The 12,653-nt window shown below is 40.1% G+C and overlaps 1 protein-coding gene across 3 annotated transcripts in view; it reads left to right on the top strand.

Moving 5' to 3' along the window:
• Window positions 1-12,653, top strand: part of smash (smallish) — a 146,941-nt gene that overhangs the window by 7,714 nt on the left and 126,574 nt on the right. The window contains exon 1 of one of the 3 annotated variants that reach the window (XM_072299528.1): window positions 3,343-3,535. The exons of the other annotated variants lie outside the window; for them this stretch is intronic. The gene's annotated coding sequence lies outside the window, so the exon portion shown is untranslated. Of the gene's footprint in view, window positions 1-3,342; window positions 3,536-12,653 lie in introns of those variants that run through there. 3 annotated transcript variants of the gene reach the window in all.

Raw genomic sequence — 12,653 nt, 5'->3', positions numbered from 1 at the left:
GAAGAATGTAAGTTTGGCGTAATAACTGATTGTGCACACAACATTCGACCAGGGCGAAAGCTGGACTGCACTAATCACTCTCTGAGTTTATTCGTCCCGTGTTTAACCTTGCCCCATCAAGGCCTCCATCTGCCGTTGTTCCATTTTAGGAAACCGCTCGTGCATTCAAATTTCCCATTAAATGCATCATGCCTGCAATTTATTCAGCCAAGTGGAATAACCATGTCTCTTAATTCTGAGTGACCAGTGGACAGCCACTGCCTTTTATTATTCTCTGTTTTCTTCCCCTCTTTTTTCCGCCTCGCTCATTTCTTTTACGAGAATGGTATCAAGGTTAAGAGTCAGTTTTTTAAGTTTGGTCGTATCACATCAAGCATCTAGTATTATTTTCTTGACAATTTTTCCTATCGAAAGGACGCTGTACCGTAGTAAATTTCCTCTTGAAATACTCCACGCGGAAAGTACAACGAACTAAGATGAGTCGTGGCAAGTGAAGAGAATCTGATTATCTTGGTTTCACCTACTTTTGTCCGGCCAAGGTCCTGCTTTCGATGTCATCTCTGTCTAAAGCTGTTTTTGTCCTCTCTTGAACGCTTTTGATAATCCAATCCATGCAAAGGCCCCTCGATGCAGCCACCTAATCTGACAGCTTATTCAAAGCAACTTCTTCTTTGGATACACTATTTTTGGACGGAAGCCTCACTTTTCAACGCTTTTTTTCTTCTTGTCGTTTTTATTCGTTCCAAATGAGAACAGGTCATCCCATTTTCAGAAAGTAGGATTGCGCGCTGCATTCTCTTGGAGTGGCGACGGCTTCCTGGGTTTTTAGGTTTTCTGGATTCTTAAGTAGCAATAAAAAAGTTGTTCAGGGATGATCTTCTTAACATAAAATCTGAAGTAATCAGAACATGGTGGAAATAATGTTTTACAATCGAAAAGCAGAGTCCGAAATTACTCTCTCTGACATTTAGCTAATATTTTGAGTACATAATTGGACGACACCTAGATGTAAAAAAAAATATTTTTACGAACGGGGTCTTGAAAAACAACTTATCCCAAATGTTTCAAATTCCAATATTTCAATTGCGGACAAATTTTTTTGGAAATTCTTGCAAATTTAAAATCTTAAGAAACACTTCACACTGGGAAAAAAAACACATTGGATCTAGAGTCCAGACTCTCAAAAACATCGACAAGAAAAAGTACTCTTGATTCAATCAGAATCTAGCTTAAGTCAAGAACCAAACCTCTTAATTTGAGCGAATTTCGTTTTGATTCAAGCAAAAATACGATTGAATCAAGAGTATTTTTTCTTGTCAATGTTTTCAAGAGTCTGGACTCCAGATCCAATGCGTTTTTTTTCCAGTGCAGGTATAGGCTTTTCATGTCTATAAGTAAGACTTGTGCAATTATTTTTTCGCCCAATTTTACCGTAGGATCCGTAAACTTTGTGAATGTTACACAATTTTTCGTTTTTTAAGTATTTCCATTTTACTTCGGTAGTGGGACTAGATTCTCCTCCTGCACAAGGATTAATCTATTGTCATTTTGTCAAAATTTCAAGTTCTTCAAAATTTGCTTTTCCAGTGATAAAACTCCTTTGATCACAATATGTAGTATAATGGCCTCTCAGAAGATTTAAAGGACAAGTGTGAGCATGGCCCCGACTGAAGTTTTATTCGTACGTTACACGCATGAGGGCTGTTGCGAGAGTCTTTTATGGAGCCCCCAAAGCTGCCCCGGCCAGACACGGCTATCTAGGAGCGCTAGCCAGATCAGATCGCGGATGGCAGTAGCCCGCTGCGCCGCCGCCGCGGTTTCGACTCCGATTTCGAAGCCGAGCGAAAAACACCTAACTCCAATTGAATTCGTACGCGCATCCGCGGTTTTCGCGCGCGAGTCCCGGACGAAAGCCCGATCGAGCGACGGCGCACGCGCTGTCCGCTGCCGATTTCGGAGCGTCGCCTGCGCATGCGCCGGCCTCGGCCGCTCGAAAGTCACGGGACCAAATGAGTCGATGCCCGCTGAAGGGGCGCGAGTCCGAAAACTCATGAGCCCTGGTTTTCGTGGATTACGCAGGACGCTAGGGCTCATGAGTTCAGGGACTTGCGGTTTTGGCAGGCATCGATTCAAATAGGTCGTCGGCGCGGAAAAAAGTCCGACGCCTGTCACCGGTTGTTCGGCCGGACATGATTCACTGAAAACTTGCCAGCCGTTCCGTCGCGCCGGGACGCGCGTGTCGTCCATTAATCGGTCGCTTGTTTGTGTCACGGAATCGTGTTTTGATGGTCGAATTTAGTGAATTGACTTCATTTTGCAATCAGGAATTACAATCGAGGGGCTCGGAGGACAAGGCACACAAGTGCAGTTTTTGCCATTTCGAGAAATACGTGTTTGAAGCTCCGAGGTTATAGGTATGCCTCCTTATTGCGGAAAGAAAGTTCAAACTGACTTTTTGATGCTTAAAATGTTTAAAGGAATTAAATTTGGGAGCGAATTTCACACAGAGTGGGTGCATTAAGACTAGTTTTACTCGTTATCATTATGTAAAATCTCAATTTTCTCAAAAACTGCAATTATACGCCTTGTGCTCTAAGCCCCTCAATTCTGCCTCATTCTTGATAATACATGCGTGTATGAAGAAACAAATGGCACGTACGTAATCTCTAGACTGAGCCTGAGACTGCCCAGTTAAAAGAGCCGATGTGGCTTGGTCCCTTCACTGGAAAAAAAACACATTGGATCTAGAGTCCAGACTCTTGAAAACATTGACAAGAAAAAATACTCTTGATTTAATCGGATTTAAGCTTAAATCAAGAACCAAGCCTCTTAATTTGAGCGGATTTCCTTTTGATTTAAGCAAAAATCTGAATGAATCAAGAGTATTTTTTCTTGTCAATGTTTTCAAGAGTCTGGACTCCAGATCCAATGTGTTTCTTTTTTTTTCCCAGAGTTGGTTCCTTTCTGCTAACCGCGGTCCACATTATTCATCCAAACTTTCCTGTTCTGAAAAGTTGTAAGTTAGTTCAAGGTCTGCGTTATTTCCTCCACCCTTTTCCCGTATTTCAAGCCACGAGATCAGTCCGTATTGTCTTGTAAATTTTCAGCCGATCCTGCACTCGAGTCCGTGAAAGTCGAGACCTCGGCTATTTCTGGCCGGGTTTCGAAAGGTGCAGTCGAGAGGTTTTCTGAATTGCTAATTAGACGCGATACCGCCGGATAAAATTGATAACCGCAACTTGTTGTTCGTGCTTCAAGTGGATACGACCGACCGAAATCGATGTATCCGAATCGTGGAACAAAAACCGACGGCTTGTGTTCGCGAGTTGTTTTTTTCGCCGCGAAAATTCACACTCGTCGGATATCACACGACGCCGCCAACTTCGGCGTTTTCGCAATATCGAACCGAACCAAGTGTTGCGAAAGAAATCAAATTCGCGAAGAAGCAGTCAGTCCGTTCGCGATTTCGAAGAAACTGAATTCGGAGGTAAAACAAAATAATCGGATTATTGTTTGTTTCGGCGCAATTTTGATGGTAAGGTCTGGCTTCCGTATTTTGAAAATTAGGATGTTGAAGTTGTTGATCAGTATTTTTGAAAGAAAAATCCTCGATTTTTAATCGTCGAAAGTTGGCTCCATATTTAATCAACATCGTTTCCTCATTCTCTTTTGACAGAGATTTTTATTGTCACGGGAAAATAAAAAAAATCTTAGTGCAACTGATTTGTCGTAACTTTGAAACACCGCAACTAAAAAATGCCCTTTCTGCACTTAACGCCTCAATTATCATCCCCAAGATTAGGTGAATGTAACCCAAAGGATTGGTCAATGCATCCCAAAGAAAAACTGACCAATCTCACGGAAAATATTAGATTGCTGATTTAACAATTTTGTAGTTGAAAAAAGTGACTGCAGAGCCCTCGGCGCGGCGATCGGCATACCACATTCATGTTTGTTCTTTCACAATTTTTTTTGTTTATTTCTTATGAATGAAAGGCCTTGTCCACACAGAGATAGGTTTACGAAACTAAACTTTTGCTAGCAGTGTTGACAGGGCATTCCCAAAACATGTGTTCAACACGAGTAAACGCGTCTTATGCACCCCTCCCCCGCTGGCACGTTCACTTGATGGTTTTTATTGATGTTTCAAAACGAATGAGAAGGAGGCGGCAAAATACAGGCGGCCCATGCACTGGAAAAAAAAACACATTGGATTTAGAGTCCAGACTCTTGAAAACATTGATAAGAAAAAATACTCTTCATTCGATCAGATTTAAGCTTAAATCAAAAGGAAATCCGCTCAAATTAAGAGGCTTGGTTCTTGATTTAAGCTTAAATCTGATTGAACCAAGAGTATCTTCTCTTGTCGATGTTTTTAAGAGTCTGGACTCTAGATCCAATGTGTTTTTTTTCCAGTCTGGGCGGTAAGTAGGTAAATCCGGCCCTGTCGTCATGTGGGTGACTTTTTAACTTTTCCGAAAACGTGCACATGCCTTTTAATGTTCGGAAATGAGTGGATTGATTACAGCAGGTCCTTGGAATAGTTCCATTGTGCGTCCACGATCGGTCTGAGCCCGGTTTTGTGACTGCAAAACACCATGCTCATTATCCATTGTTCCGGCGCCGGTGTTTGTTTCTCTGATGGAGCTTAAAATGCTCCGATTTCGGGGCATTGTTCGCCGCTAATCTGCGTTCCCTCGCTTTCTAATTAAGAAATCAAAATCGGCGCGCGCGCGCCTCGCTCATGGCATGTTGGCGCGTTGCGTGCGAGTTTGATTGATCGATCCAATCACTGTTTTCGGTCGCACACATCGACACTCACACACCTGGCGCGCCGGCGCCGCGTTTTCACCGGTGTGTTCCGGACAAATTTGATTGTTTTGTTCGATGGATTGAAAAAAATAATTTAAAGCTCGGAACATGTGCCTGGTTAATATGACGTTCCGACTTCTATTCACTTAGTTTTGGGTTGATTGTCATCACTCCAAGCTGGTGTCTACCGCCTGTAAAAACCAGGGTGTCTACAAGTCCTGAATTCCCGGAAAGTCCCGAAAAGTAGCACTGATTTTGTAAGGGCGATCCGGAGGTAGTGGAAAAGTGCTGAAATTCCGCGTAAGGTCCGGAATTCTTTTCGTCATTTTTGTCTCAATTTTAGCGAGAAATTAGAATTTTTGAATTTTTTCGAATTTCGTCAAATGGAGGTACGGAAAAAGTACTGAATTTTTTTGTTTAAAAGGTACTGAATTTCTTGGGAATGTACTGAAAAAGTAATGTGGAAGTACTGATTTTTGACCAGCCTGATCTAGTAGACACCCTGGTAAAAACCGGAAAGTATCAGGGATTTTCGTCGTTACCCGAATGAAGGAACGTAACTTAATTCATAGGTTGGAAAATTGACTCAAATAATTTGATTTTTTTCTGAAAATTTACCTGTACAATTTTTGTCCGAAGATCAAGGGAAAAATCAGTGAAATTTTCAGTTAGAAATTCCCGAAATTTTCCCGCTTAAAATGCGATTTGCGAAGTGAAATTTGGCAGTATAAAAATGTAGTTACGTTCTTCCGTGAGCGAAACGACGAGTCGAGGACATCAGGAAAATTTATCATGGATCAGAAAATTCCGAGTGTTTGAAGAAGAATGTACGAGTTATCTATCAATTCCAAAATAATGTGTATTTTGTTGCACTTTTTCAAGATGTCTAGGAGAGTGGGGTGGAACAACGTATCACTTTTAAATATTTCACGACCTAAAATTTTCCGGGCCTTTACCGCGGATGTCGGAAGTGGGCATTCTGTTCACACCTGGACAAGTAAACATCTCCCCAGTAAGACCAGAAATCTAAGAAATTTGTGCCATTTTCGGGATGTCTAGTACCTTTATTCTAAAATTTATGAATACCACATGGCTTGCAGTGAAACTTATTCACTTACTGTCAGTGCACCCTGCTATATCGCGCACATTGCGTCTCGCGTGTAGCGCTTACTGTTAACGCTGAAACTAGTAGTGTATGCAGTACCTAACTTACGTAACTTAATTTTTAGATCAATATCATGCTTCCCATGCAACATTATATGAAGACTCGTATGTATCTAATGAGCGCATCAAACTCATCGCAAATGTCCGTTAATTTACCTCATTACAGCTGCATAGCTGTATTTTCCATCCCCGTCGAAATACCGCGGTGCGGTCAATCCGGGGTTTCCTCCATTGCCTGAGCTTTGGCTTTATTATTTTACAATCCTCCTGCTTTTTACATGTACTAATTTTAATTGCTTTCTTTTCGACTATGATATTGCTTTACTGATAGATTGCTAACTTATCAGCAACCTAAATTGTTATTCCCTGGTCAATTTCTCTCTTGAAAATTTTGTATGGTCTCTTGATTGGATGGGGGGGGGGGGGGGGTAGCCGTATTTATTTAAAGAATAAAGTGAGATTTAAAAAATATTAGTAAAATACTATACACTCGTTGAAGTAGTCCATATATGGCTCAAAATATGGTTAGTTATATTACTACAAATTCTGCTATATTGTAATCTATCAGGGTTTCATTTTCCTACTTCCTTGAGGTGATGACAGTTAATGGCTCAACATATTTTGTCGACAACAATGAGTAAATCCCTCTCTCTCATCGCGATGGATAAAAACGCGAATCGTCGCACTATGGTCCCAATTCACTTTTCAGTGATCAAAAATCATAGCGGCTCTCCGTTTGAGTATAAATACATTTAAGATATGTTTTCCTCATGATTTTGATGCGCTGAATCCGAATTTGACCTCCGCTTTTCCCTAAAAAATCATTTGCAAAAGTTACCGTCATTTTTTCACATAAATCACAAACTGCCATACGATTGGCTTGTTATACTTGCTTAGATTGGATGAAAACCATGCGTTCATTGCACATACATGTACAGTTCATGCAAAATTAAGGATGTTTTAATTTTTTGACACCCCCCCCCAATTTTTTTTTTTTTTTTTTTTTTTTTTTTTTTAAGGAAAACTAAACTGAAAAAAATGAAATAGATCTAAAATTCATTTGTATTTTAAAAATGTCGAAATAATGCTTCAGAGAAGACTTTTCTTTATGTTGATTTGACGGGAAACGCAAATCGGGTACATAACAATGTTGAAGAGCGGGGGTGCAATATTGTCACGTTAAGAAAAATTCAATCAACAATGGATAAATATTCGGGGAGTAAGGAATTTTACATCAATAGGTACTTTCTAGGATTGAAAAGAGCATTTTTAAAGATAAAACTGCGGAACGGAAAACTTTTCAAAAAATCTCAAAAAGTAGGGGGAACCAAATTTTTTTCGAAACGGTCAACCTCAAAAAGATTCATAGAAGCTACATAAGTGCGTCTCTGTAGATGCAAAAGTGCTTAGCATGTGTTAAGGCTGCAACTATAGGTGTTTTTTGGGGCAAAAAATTGAGTTTTTCTGCAAACACGCAGTCACGTAAAAAATTCAAATTTGGTCGAGAAAGCAGGCGGAAGCAATTATTTTTGGTTCGGTTGCCTTCCTAAGGATCTGCATAAACGACTTAAAAGTGTCTCTGGAGGTGCCAAATGTCTCAGAATATTTTTCGAGGGGCTTTCCAGGGTTGTAAAACAGTATTTTGAAGGAAACACGCAGGTACGAAAAAGATTCAAAATTCGTCCAAAAAGCAAGAAGAACCAACAATTTTTGGTTTAAAATCCTTCTTAAGGATTCATAGAGACTACTTAAGCACGTTTTTGGAGGTGTCGCATGCCTCAAAAAAGTTTAAGACGACTGCAGATTGATCGATGGCTAAACTTGCTAAATACCGTTATTTTAGCCACCGACTTAGAGACCTAATAAATTCGATTTCTCGAGAAAAAGCAAACCAAAGCACGAAATATTTCTACTGTAGCTTCCCAAGGATGTGTAGAAGCTCCCTAAAGGTGTCTCATTAGGTGACCTTTGGTGACTTTTTTTTAAAATGAAAGTTCGTGGGAAAAATCGGCATTTTTTCATGAAAAATAGGTATCCAACTTCTACCTTGTGTGGAATGTATCAGAATGCCTCGGAGAAAAATTGTAATTAGTGCGTTACAATCCTCTTAGAGTCCTCTACAAAATGGTATAAGCAAGAATTCTGAGAGACCATTTCATGATTCAGGAGAGGCTCCGAACGCTTTGTTAGAAATAGCCACTTCACGGGTCAGAAAATACATATCCGACTATTTGCACAGTTTGTGACACTTTCAAAGTGACTAGAAATTTTTTTGAGGTATACTACGTGTAGTTTATGACCCGTAGATACTATATTTATCAATTTTGACTTGAAAAAAAAATGTCGTCCAATTTCATAAATATCGATTTTTGAGCGCTCCCGAGCGGATTGGGACCATAGTGCGTCGTATCGATCGATCGTATTTACTGTCAAGAGGAGTGTCGCCTAGGAACATTATACAAATGGTTTTCTCACTCGGATCGACCGCGGTCGCAGGCGTTCTGTTATGACTGACGCCTCCGGAGATTAGAAAATTCGCACTTTTACTGCCGCCGATAAAGCTTGTTTGCCGACGACTCGACTCTACCCGTGCTTACATGTCGCCTCACTTTCTTGTCATAATCGGAAGGATTACAGCGCATTGTTCTAGCCGTGGCGCTCATAAAGACTTCATTCATGTAATTTTTGACGAATTTGGAAATACGCCGCCGCGCCGCTATCTTGTCCCCCCGTCGCTCGCTGAGGTGAGTCCGCGCCTGGAAGTCTTGTTCATGTTCCGATTTCTATTCGATTGATCGATTACATACATTTTGATTATACGTATCGAAGAAGATTACGTATGTGAAGAAGATTTTTTTTATTTTCAATACTCTTTAAGTTTAGTAAGTTAATTTTGTTAGAGAGATTCGGCATCTTTCGCTATCAAAAGGATTTCATATGTATTCACACGGAAGGAAATTGCATAAATTTTACTTTAGCAAGTCTATAGAACGTATTTGAATTTCCTTTGTATACTCAAATTTTCATATATTTAGCTAATTAGTTTGGGAAAAAATTGCGGCCGTATCAGCCATTGAATATCTTGTCATGTACATAACTTTTGTTAAAATCTCTGACTTCACACCTGTACATTCACGTTTGTTGTACTTAGAATTTGATTACATTTCGCAATAAGGAACCACTAACTGTCGGTCCCTTCTTCAGCATAAAGACGATGATTTGAATGTCAGGGGTCGATAATATCCCAGATCATGCGATTCTACACTGAAAAAAAAAGTAGCTTGGATCAAGCATGATAATTCTTGAATTTGCCGCCAAGAATTTTCTTTATCTTGCTTTAAGCTGATTTTTTCTTGATTCAAGAAAAATAACGCTAAGCAAAAAAGTAGCGTATATTAACCAGCAAAATTCTTGATTTAAGAAGAAATACTTCTCGGCGGCAAATTTAAGATTCTTTTTTTTTCCAGTGTAGCATCGCCATTTTTATGGAAAGCCGGAGTAGTGCGAAAATCGCAACTGTTGCTCCTTTAGCGTCATTTCTGTTTAAAAAGCTTGCATTTGTTCAATTATCAGGGAATTTCACCGAAATTTGTCAGGGAATTTAATTTTACAAATTCCGCGGCAATTCTGCGTCTAATATTCGATTATCGATTATTCAAAGGATCGCAGCCTGATGCCGTCGACGGAGAGCCAAGGAGCTGTTTGTCGCGTTTGTCACGATCGATTTATGACCCCTGGTTAATCGCCCGTTGATTCGCGCGATGGCGACACGATGCTCGCCGCGAATTCGTCGCCTCTCCGGCGTAATAGCGTATCTCTATCTCCGCGTGAGCTTCGGAAACCATAGAGTTATACGGAGCACGAGGCTCAAGTGGAAATTAAGATACGCCCTTACGTCACAGAAGCGGCGAATTAGTTTATGGGAAGATGATTTGCGGCGCTGGCTCTCGGGCACCGCGCGGTCGTCGCCGTTCGAGATTTCTCGATTCGAAAGTAAGTCTCGGGTAATTTTGTTTGCCGAGTTATTTGTATTCATTGAAAATCTGACGAGCCTCTTTACGCTACGTGCGAAAGTCCTCGGTCAAGTTGTCCTGTCATCGCGTCCGCCTAGAACCGCGGTTTCTAGACGCGGTGCCGCGATGCTGATGCTCAGGCCGCTGCGAATTCCTTCTAATTTAATTTTATTTCACCGGCCGGCCAGGGTTTCTCCTAGCTGCGCTTCTTTTTTAAAAGAGGAGGAAAATCTAATCGAAGCGTTTGATTTTGAAAGGGCTCAAGCGTCGGAAACTCGCGATCCAGCTGTCTTGGTGGGCAAGGGAAACCAAGGCTCGAACGTGATTGAAGTTGGAGCCTCTGTCAAGATTTTAGACAAAAGTGTCGAAGAAATGTCAAGAAGTATCTTGGAAAAGACTGATATTTGGACTGCAGTTTGCAATAATGATTTACAATGTCGGGCTCATTGATGAGAACACCTATTTGCATAGGAAAGCTAATGGCACAGATGTTGTTTTTAAAATCAGGCAGTTTCAGTTCCTAATTGCAAAATGAGGTCCATTTTTGTTTCCTGTCGCCCTTTGAGTTTATTCCAATAGTATGCGACGCGACACCTCCTGTTCAATTTTTCTCTCTTTATTGAGTTTTCTCGACGGCGCGGCGTTTGAATGAAGATTTTGGAACACTTCTAATTTCGATAAGGAAAAGTGTGGCTGCTGAGGTGTGTGAAACATAATGGCAGAAATTGTTGCTGTTTGTGCATTTCTGTGGATTGTTGTTTAAGGAAGCCTGGGATTTTTTTTTTTCTCTCTCAACTCTTGTGAAGTCAGAAAAAAAATTTTCCCCTGTATCCTGAGGTCGCAGGCGTCTTGCCGTCTTGCAGGTGCTTAATCGCTGCCCAAAATGACTGTACCTTAATGCACCAAATTGCCACAGAGAAAACGTTGAATTCAAAATTTTCTGCTTTTTCTTAATTCGTAGTAATATATTAGAGAGATGTCAACACGAGATTTTGATAATACTTCACCCTCAAAAAGAGTATCATTTTCCTCTTGACGATAATTTTCGCGTATTAAACATTTGATAGGCCCGGGAAGTTTTCTCGGTGGTGCGGATAACTTTTTGATGCTAGAGGAGAAACCTCTCAGAATAGTGCGGAAGTTTTCTCTGCATGTGTGTGCTCAATATTTTAGAAGTACTATGAAAATATTAAATTCACAACAAGTGAGTCCTCCTAACTAATATTCATAAATTTTAGAATTCTAGAATATAAGTGACAAAATTATTGTCTCTTTGAAAATCGCTTTCGACGATGTCATCCATTACGTCAGTACCTATCATTCCTTGCACATTGGTCTCATTAATCAATGATGGAAAAAACTCACACTTGTTGCATGTTGCTCCACACGCATCACTGATGAGATACACCGCCGCCAACATTCCATTCTTTTTGTTGAAGCTACGTGTATCCATCAACGATTGTTAAGCGATTAATAATTGTCGCGGTATTTAATAAACAGACCAATTTAAGAAAGCAACATTTCTCGTTTTTTGACTTCTTTGAAAGTGTGATTCAAGACCGCTTACAACCATATCACCGAACGAAATCTTCTCTACCCGCGACAAAAATTTGCTCGTAAAAAGTGTGGCAATTCTCATTGTTTCAGTCGAGGAATATGCGGAAAGTAGAACCAAGGCGTCGCAGTTATTTTTTTTTCGCCTCAAGGAATTTTTAATTAAGATCCCAGAGCCAAAAAACCTCTTGTAATTTCCGCCGAATGTCTAAAACGAAGATCTTCCATTTCATATTCATCGAAAGTATGTGTTAATTTTCAAGTCAAAATTACCGCATCGTGGATTCAACTTCGCTTTCATGTGGCTAAAAAGCAGAATTTTTAAGGACTTTTTGTCGAATTTTTGGAGCAAAAATCCCTAACAATACCCGCACAGGGACCTACAGCGAGTGGCCATGCACTTGTCATTTGAAGAACTCACTCCGTGCTCTTTTTTCACACACTTCATAAATCGAGTCCTAAAATTTTACATCGGGAGATTTGGGATTTTTTTTTTTTTTTTGCGGGGAGTTTAGTGCAATGATTAGGTACAAACCACCCGCAAATTTCCTAAAAATATATGTACGGAAAAAATCGTGTCGTTATTTGTGAAAAGTGCAACTTTAGCGGATGGTTAATTTTGAGAAGAACATGCCGTCATGGTTAAAAAGTGCAAGTTTTCATTATTTTTTACAGTTGTCTAAATACTATCCCCTTCTCTGTTGTTTTTAACATGATAATCTTTTGGGTTATAAGTGTTATTTTACATATTAAGTTTAAATTTTTTATAAAACACATATATCTTAGTATCTGTTTAATGTTTGTGTTAGGTTTATCAATTTTAAACTTCCTATTCGGCCTCGCCAGAAGTTCGATTTTGTTCGCTGCGGGTCCAAAGCCGCTTAAACACTTAAACAGTCGTGCATGCTTTTGTTTTTATTCGTCTCCATGCTGGCGCTGCTTTTGTTACGTAATCCTTGTCAGAACTTGGGAGTTATTTTCCTGATGATGACTTATTTCGTTGCATCGCCTCAGGCTGCGGAGATGAGTCCGTCCAAAACTTTTCTGTAAAACATCTTCAACGTTTGTTATGCATTCCATAATCGGAGAGCAACTTCTGATTCGTAATAT

The sequence above is a fragment of the Bemisia tabaci genome, chromosome 4, assembly GCF_918797505.1.
Source record: "Bemisia tabaci chromosome 4, PGI_BMITA_v3".
In the NCBI taxonomy this organism is placed as follows: Eukaryota; Metazoa; Arthropoda; class Insecta; order Hemiptera; family Aleyrodidae; genus Bemisia; species Bemisia tabaci.
This window is presented reverse-complemented; position numbering and strand designations above follow the sequence as displayed.